The 8,162-nt window shown below is 40.3% G+C and overlaps 1 pseudogene; it reads right to left on the bottom strand.

Annotated features, from left to right (window-relative positions):
• Positions 1–787: 787 nt before the first annotated feature.
• On the bottom strand, positions 788–2,698 carry LOC105502700 (annotated as a pseudogene).
• Positions 2,699–8,162: the final 5,464 nt, after the last annotated feature.

Below are 8,162 nucleotides of genomic sequence, written 5' to 3'. Positions count from 1 at the left end.
GTATAATACATAAAAGGGAGAGGGTGGGAGTTGCGGAGACCAAACATTACAAAATTGCAGAAAAGAGACCATTCCTCTCATGTATAAAAACATTCTGTTATGTGAAGGTGTAATCCAGAGTAGTGTGTTAAAATAAATGTAAAATTGGGGGTCAATTTTGTGTGAGTGTGAGGATAAATGCTAGGCTTTGATGGTCATTATATTAGCTCAGAATAAAAATTCACTGCTCTAGAGGTCTCAGAAACAGCCTTTTATAAGCAACCCCACTCACTTATTCTATAGTACACAAGGGAATGTCTATTAATATATATTTTACTGAACAAGACACTCTTTGCCTACCATTTTCCCTGCCTTCCACCAAGTACAAACCTTACATACATTCAATAGAGAGTTAAAGCAACATCTGTTTCTCTGCATGATGTGGCAGGCTGATTTACTAAGAATTAAATGTGGCAGAATAACGTATTGAGAAATTTAATAACCGTCTCGTTTTTCTTTTGCCATAGCACCAGAAAATGGTTAGAGTGTTATTTTCTTTCTCCATTTGCATCAGGGTAGCACTGAATTTTGTCCTTGAGTTCTGGGATTCCTTTATTTCCTGGGTAAGGAGTCAGAGGAGAGATTTTTGATAGTTTGTGAGCAATGGGGAAGTTGTCAGGCAGAATATGCAAATAATAAATATTAAAAAGTAAAATCCTCAATGTCTCCCTCCACCCATTCCAATTTTTTTTTTTTTTTTTTTTGATGAGCACTGGGACTGTATTACAGGGCGCGGCCCTCGTACGTGTTTCCAGAACTCTCAGTAGTAAGGCCGTCTGGGGTTGTTCAGGGGTTTGGGCCGGAAGCGGTAGGCCAGCATCATCCTCTTGCGGAAGGCCTCGCACTCTCGTAGTCGTCGTCTGCCCTGGAGAGCTCGGCCGGCCGGTCGGTCAATGCTGAAGCCGACGTCTTCCACTGTGGTGGTGCCCTTGTTGACCGGGTTCTTGATGCCCTGGCCCTCCGAGCCTAGCCCCTCGCCTGCCTTCCAGCCCATCTTCATCAGCATCTGGTAGCCAGTGTTCTCCACAGTCAGCTTGAACTCCTTGTACTCTGAGTTGTCAGGCTCACGGCCCTCCTTCGGGGCCTTGAAGGTCCCCATAAACTTCTCCAGCTCATCCGAACGCAGGAAGTCTACGATGAAATGCTCGCCCTGGCCCAGCTTTGTCAGCCGCTCGGCCCATTCCCTGGTCTTGTCCATCTCCATGCGCCGCAGCTGGTGCTCCCAGGTGCCCAGCTCGCTGTCCACCTCCTCGTCGCTGTGGTAGCCGTGCTGGTGCCGCATGTCCTGCATGGCTTGCTTGTGCTGCGTGATCATGTCGTACATCTGCTGCATCTCCTGCTGCTTCTTCAGCTGCTGCTTCTGGGCGTCCGACAGCTCCGTGACGCCCACTAGACCCACGGCCTTCCCCTTCTCATAGCCGAGCCCCTTGAGGTCCTGAACTGACAGAGGCGAGGGAGAGGTGTCCATGTCCCTCTGCACCAGCTCAGCAGGTAGGAGCGCTTCCTTTCTGGCCTCCGCGGGCTCTTCCGCTTCCTCTTCACGGTGGCTGAGGAGGCTGGCTTCCCTGGGGCGAGTGGAACAGGGATGCCGGGGGACAAGGGGAGGGAGACGCAGTTGGGGACCAGACGAGGCAGGTGGTGGCCTGAGGCGAGGACCCTGTCAGGGCCTCAGGACGGGACTTGCGCTTCTGGCCGCAGTCGGGTGCCCCGAGGCTGCCTGTGGAGCCGGCCTTGGAACTCCTCCCGCTTCTGTCGGTAGTACTTGTATCCTTGGCAGTTGGTCTCCTACAGAAAGTTGAATGCCTGGTTCTCACGGTTGTTCTGGAGAGGTGTGGTTTCCACCTCCGGATGCCAGTCCCCTACGAACCTGGCCAACTTTCCTGCAAGGTTCTTGACCTCTTCATCCTCTGGGAGTGACACTTTCTGAGAGGCTGACTGCAACCTCTGCGCTTCCTTTCTTATCTCAGTCACCTTTCTGTAGTAGAGGAATTCCTTGCTATTCTTATCCTGCAAAAATGCAGATGCCGCGTTTTCGTTGTAGTCCTCCATAGCTACTTTTTCTGTCTCGGGGCCTCCTTCTGCCACAAAGCGGGCCAATTTCTCTATTACTCCGAGTCTCAGTTCCCTCTGGGGGTGAAACTTTGACCTCCAGCCACTGCTCGTAGTGCTCCTCCTCGTCCTCGTCCTTCTCGGAGGACTGGAAGACACTTGGGTGGTGCGGCACGGGCAGCTGGCTTGGCGTGTGAGTAGCTCTTCACCGGCCTGGCAGGCTGGCCAGCCCCAGGCCTGTCCGCCTGCTGATGAGGAGGGACCTCTTCCCAGCGCTGGGGTAAGCTTGCTGGGAGGGGCGCTGGGCCCGCTGGGTTGCGGGGGGGGAAGGGAGGGGAGCACATCTGTGCTGGTCTGTCCTTCTGCAACTTCAGAAACTACTGCGAGAAGCTACCATCGTGCATTTGTGATTTCGCCAAGATGTGGGGACTGAGGGCTGGGCACCTGATTCTGCTTGGCTTTCTGTTCCATTTTGGCTTCAATTTCCCGTTTCTTCTGAGCGATTAGCTCTTCCTGGTGAAGGATGTTCATGTTCATTTTTCCAGATTTAAGGGGGAGCAGCCTGAAACCACCGGTTAGCCTTTCTTGCAACATCCCAGTTGTCCATCTTGAGACTTTTCCAGTCCGGAAATGCTCCCATTCCAATCTTCAATACTTAGTTGAATTCAATGATGGGCACCTGAAGTATCTTCCTATATGCTTATTTAATCATCTTTGTCATTTTTGATTTAATATAAGTATGGAAATGTTTCTGCACAGTCTCGTATGGTAATCAGAAGCCATATGTAGCTATTGAGGACTTTAGTGTGCCTAGTGCAACTGAGGAACTGAATTTTTACTTTTATTTAAATTTAATTAACTTAAAATTAAATTTAGATACTTGATGTGACTTCTGGACACCATATTGTACAGTGCAGTTCTTTTTTTTTTTTTTGAAGTCTAGCTCTGTTGCCTGGGCTGGAAAGCAATGGTGCAATCTCGGCTCACTGCAACCTCTGCCTCACAGGTTCAAGCGATTCTCCTGCCTCAGCCTCCAGAGTAGCTGGGATTACAGGCACCCACCACCACGCCTGTCTAATTTTTTTTTTTTTTTTTGTATTTTTAATATAGAAGGGGTTTCCCAGTGCCAGCCAGGCTGGTCTCCAACTCCCGACCTCAGGTGAACCTCCTGCCTCGGCCTCCCAAAGTGCTTGGATTAAAGGCATGAGCCTGTGCTCCCAGCCTCTACAGTGCAGTTCTATGGGAAAAAAATCATTTTATTTTATAAAATGTTACTGTACAAAAAACATATAAAAACATATTTTCAAGGCAGTTAAAGAGTGTAGAAACCCATGCTTTGGATTATAATAAGAACGAATAAGAATTGGGAAGATGTCTGTGGGTAAGCCCAAAATTAAACACTAAAAACATACATTGATTATTTAGAAATGCTAAAATCATGCATTGATTACTTAGTAACAGTGGGATACAAAGTTTCCTGAAACAAGGAATATAAAGAAGATCTTTATTTTATTTCATAATGTCTTACAACATCTCTAAAAATACTTATATTGTTCAATCACTAATCATCTACATGGTATAAAATAACAATATTAACACTGAACAGTATCAGTATTTTTAGAGATATTGTAAAATATTATGCAAGAGTTCATATCTATCTCAGACTCTGAAAATTCACAAGATATAAGTACATGAAATGTAAAATTTGAACTGACTTACAAAATATGAGACAATATATTCTCTCCTTGAGTTGACTACGAAAACTCTGCTTGATTATTTTTGTCAACTTCGTCAAATATTAGATGGTTGTAGGTGTGCAGCTTTTGTGAATAATGCTTCAGTGAACATACAAGTGTATGTGTCTTTTTGGTAGAAAGATTTTGTTTTCTTTCAATATTTTCCCAATTTCTATAAAAGTTGTACAGAAAAGTGCAAGTCATGGAAAAGGGAATAGAGTTTTTCAGTTAGCACGTAAATCTGAGATTAATATTCAGGGCTCAATACTTTTTTTAGGATTACAATTTGGCTTTTCTTCAGCATCATACATTGAGCAAAATTTTTATATAATAAAAATAAAATCATAGCTGTTGAATTACTCTGTTTTCTTGAAAACTTTTGAAAAATTAAGCTGAAATTTCTAAATTATGCCTATATATCTATAGAAAACAACTTCAAAAGTTCCTACGTAGCTTACAGAGATGTTTAACCTTTTTAATATAATACTATATTTATAATTTTAATTTAGCTTTATTTCACACCTAATTACAAATGAGTTTGCTTTAAGATTTCTTTAAAAATCAGGTTGTGTCATGTTAAGGATTATGGATATAAATATCTGAGGTGAATTTAGCTAATAGTAAAATCTAATATTTTTATCTCTTCTAGAAATTATCCTCTACCACTGTACATTTACATTAAATATGTCAATAAAATCTCTAGTTATATTCTTTGAAGGTTTATAAAAATATTCAGAGTAAATGCAAAATACTTTATCATACTTTAATATTTATGTAAGTATTCCATTTTGGAAGGGATTTTTCTTTAGATAAATTTTGTGTATTTCACTGTATGCTGTATTTGTCTCCCACTAGTTAGCAAGACTTATGGAGTAAGCTCACTATGACGTAATGTACCAATTACTTTTCTTGGTGTACCAGTATCTCCTTTCTTCTTGTGTTTGGACAGTGGTGCCGTATGTGTGTGTGTGTGTGTGTGTGTGTGTGTGTGTGTGTCTATGTATGTCTGTGTATGTGCTTGCAGGAAAACAAATCCATATGGGAGACTAGTGAAGACAATAGTAGTTGACTTTTCTGTTGTGCTAATTCAATGAAAATTTCAAAACTAAGCATTTACGGAGAAAGCAATTCAAGACGTTGCAGGTAAAGTCTTTTTTCATTATGTATCATAAGAATAAAAAATAAATCCTGTGTTAAATCATATCCTCTCTATTAAGTTGACTGACCGTGATATAATATATCCCAATAAAGTCAGAAATAAACCTGACTAGACTAACTTTCTTAAAAGAATACTGCTTATCTCATTTGCCCTCCACAGGTACAGCATTTTTACTTTTCCTTTTATTTTTATTTTATGCTTTTTTTTTTTTCAACTCTTAGTTTAGATCCAGAGGGTACATGTGCAGAATTGTTACCTGGGTATCTTGTGTGATGCTGAAGTTGGATCCCACCCAGGTACTGAGCATAGTACCCAATAGGTAGTTTTTCAATACCTGCTCCCCTCCAGCCCTACCCTCTCTGGTAGTCCTCAGTGTCTATTGTTTCCATCTTTACGTCCACGAGTACCCAGTGTTAGGTTCTCATTTATAATTAGGAAAATGAAGAATTAGAGGAAAACTGGTTTGGTTTTCTGTTCCTGCATTAATTTGCTTTGGATAATGACCTCCAGGTACATCCATGTTGCTACAGAAGAACATGATATTATTCTTTCTTATGGCTGAGTAGTATTCCTTGTTATAGATGTATTACATTTTCTTTATCCAATCCGCCATTGATGAGCACCTATCAATGATGACGTCTTTGCTATTGTGAATAGTGTTGCAGTAAACATAGGTGTGCGTGTATTTCTTTGGTAGAAAGATTTTATTTTCTTTTGGATATATCCAGTAATGGGATTGCTGGGTCAAATGGTAGTTCTAAGTTCTTTGAAAAATGTCCACACTGTTTTTCACAGTGTCTGAACTAATTTACATTTCCACTAACAGTGTGTAAGCATTTCTTTTTCACCACGACTTCACCATCATCTGTGTTTTTTTTTTTTTTTGACTTTTTAATAATAGCCATTTTGACTGGTACAAGATGGTATCTCATTCAGGTTTTTTAATTTTTTTTAAGAATTTTTAAAATTTAAATAGGTTTTTGGGGAACAGATAGTGTTTGGTTACATGAATAAGTTCTTTAGTGGTGATTTCTGAGATTTTGGTACACCCATCACCTGAGCAGTGTACGCTGTACCCAATGGGTAGTCTTTTCTCCCTAACCCTCCTCCCACCCTTTTCCTTGACTCCCCACATTGTGGTTTGGATTTGCATTTCTCTGATAATTAGTGAAGTATAGCATTTTTAAAATATATTTATTGGCTACTTCCATGTCTCCCTTTGAGGAGTGTCTCTCTATGTCATTTGCCCATTTTTAAGTGGGTTGTTTTTAGCTTGTTGATTTGTTTAAATTCCTTAAAGATGCTAGATATTAGATCTTTACCAGCTGCATAGTTTGCAAATATTTTATCCCATCCTGTTGGCTGTCTATTTACTTTTTGATAGTTTATCTTGCTGTGCAGAAGCTCTTTAGTTTAATTAGGACCCACTTGTCAAGTTTTGTTTTTGTTGCAGTTGCTTTTTAGGACTTAGCCACAAATTCTTTCCTGAAGCCAATGTCCAGAATGGTGTTTCCTAGATTTTCTTCCAGGATTCTTAGAGTTTGAGGTTTTATATGTAAGTCTTTAATCCATCTTGAGTTAATTTTTATATGTAGTGAAAGGTATGGGTCCAGTTTCATGCTTCTACTTAATTGCTGGCCAGCTATCTCAGCACCAATTATTGAATAAGGAGTCCTTTCTCCATTGCTTGTTTCTGTCAACTTTGTCAAAGATCAGATGTTTGTAGGTGTGCAACTTTATTTCTTTGCCCTGTATTCTGTTGCATTGGTCTATGTGTCTGTTTTTGGACCAAGGCCAGGATGTTTTGGCTACTGTAGCCTTTTAGTATAGCTTGAAGTTGGGTAATTTGATGCCTCCAGCTTTGTTCTTTTTGCTTAGGATTGCCTTGGCTATTCTGGCTCTTTTTTAGTTCCACGTGAATTTTAGGATGTTTCTTCTCTAATTCTGTGAAAAATTATATTGGCAATTTGATAGGCATTACATTGAATTGTAGATTGGGCAGTATGATTATTTTAATTTTATTGCTTCTTTCTGTCCATGAGCATTAAATGTTTTTCCATTTGTTTTGTACTATATATCATTTCTTTCATCAGTGTTTTGTAGTTCTCCTTGTAGAGGTCTTTCACCTCTTTCGTTAGGTGTATTTGTAGATATATATTTTTTCTATTGTAGCTATTGTAAATGGGATTTCATTCCTAATTGGACTCTCAGCTTGAACGTTATTGGAGTATAGCACTGCTACTGATCTTTGTACATGGATTTTGTATCCTGAAACTTTCCTGAAGTTGTTTATCAGTTCCAGGAGCCTTTTGCTCATATCTTTAGGATTTTTTTCTAGATATAGAATCATGTTGTCAATGAAGAGAGAAAATCTCACTTCTTCTGCTCTTATTTGGATGCCTATATCTTTCTCTTGCTTGATTGCCCTGGCTAGGACTTTCAGTACTATGTTGAAAGGAATAGTGAGAGTAGGCATCCCTGTCTTGTTCCAGTTCTCAAGGGAAATGCTTCCAGCTTTTGCCCATTCAGCCTAATGTGGGTTGTGGGTTTGTCATAGATGTCTCCTATTATTTTGAGGTATGTTTCTTCAATGTCTAGTTTCCTGAGTGTTTGTATCATGAAGGGATGTTTGATTTTATCAAAGGCTTTTTCCGTGTTTTTGAGAGATGATATAGTTTTGGTTTTCAATTCTGTTTATGTGGTGAATCACATTATTTATTTGTATATGTTGAACCAACCTTGCATCCTGGCAAGGATGTCTACTTGATTATGGTGAATTTACTTTTTATGTGCTGCTGCATTTGGTTTGCTTGTAGTTTGTTGAGGGTTTTTGCATCTGTGTTCATCAGGGATATTGACCTGTAGTTTTCCTTTTTTTTGTTGTGTCCTTGCCAGGATTTGATATCAGAGTGATGCTGGTTTCATAGAATGAGTTACAGAGGATTCCTTCCTCCTTAATTTGTTGGAATAGTTTCAGTAAAATTGGTACCCATTCTTCTTTGAATGGTGGAATGCAGCTGTGAATCCATCTGGTCTGGAGCTTCTTTTGGTTGGAGGTTTTTTGTTTCTGATTCAATTTCAGAACTCAATATTGCTCTTTTCCATGTTTCAATTACTTCCTGATTCAATCTTGGGAGATTGTGTGTTTCTGGGAATTTATCCATTTCCTCTAGATTTTC

This window comes from Colobus angolensis, unplaced genomic scaffold (assembly GCF_000951035.1).
Source record: "Colobus angolensis palliatus isolate OR3802 unplaced genomic scaffold, Cang.pa_1.0 Scaffold80, whole genome shotgun sequence".
NCBI classification, from domain to species: Eukaryota; Metazoa; Chordata; class Mammalia; order Primates; family Cercopithecidae; genus Colobus; species Colobus angolensis.
The sequence above is the reverse complement of the archived record's forward strand: the minus strand, read 5'-3'. Positions and strand labels throughout refer to the sequence as shown.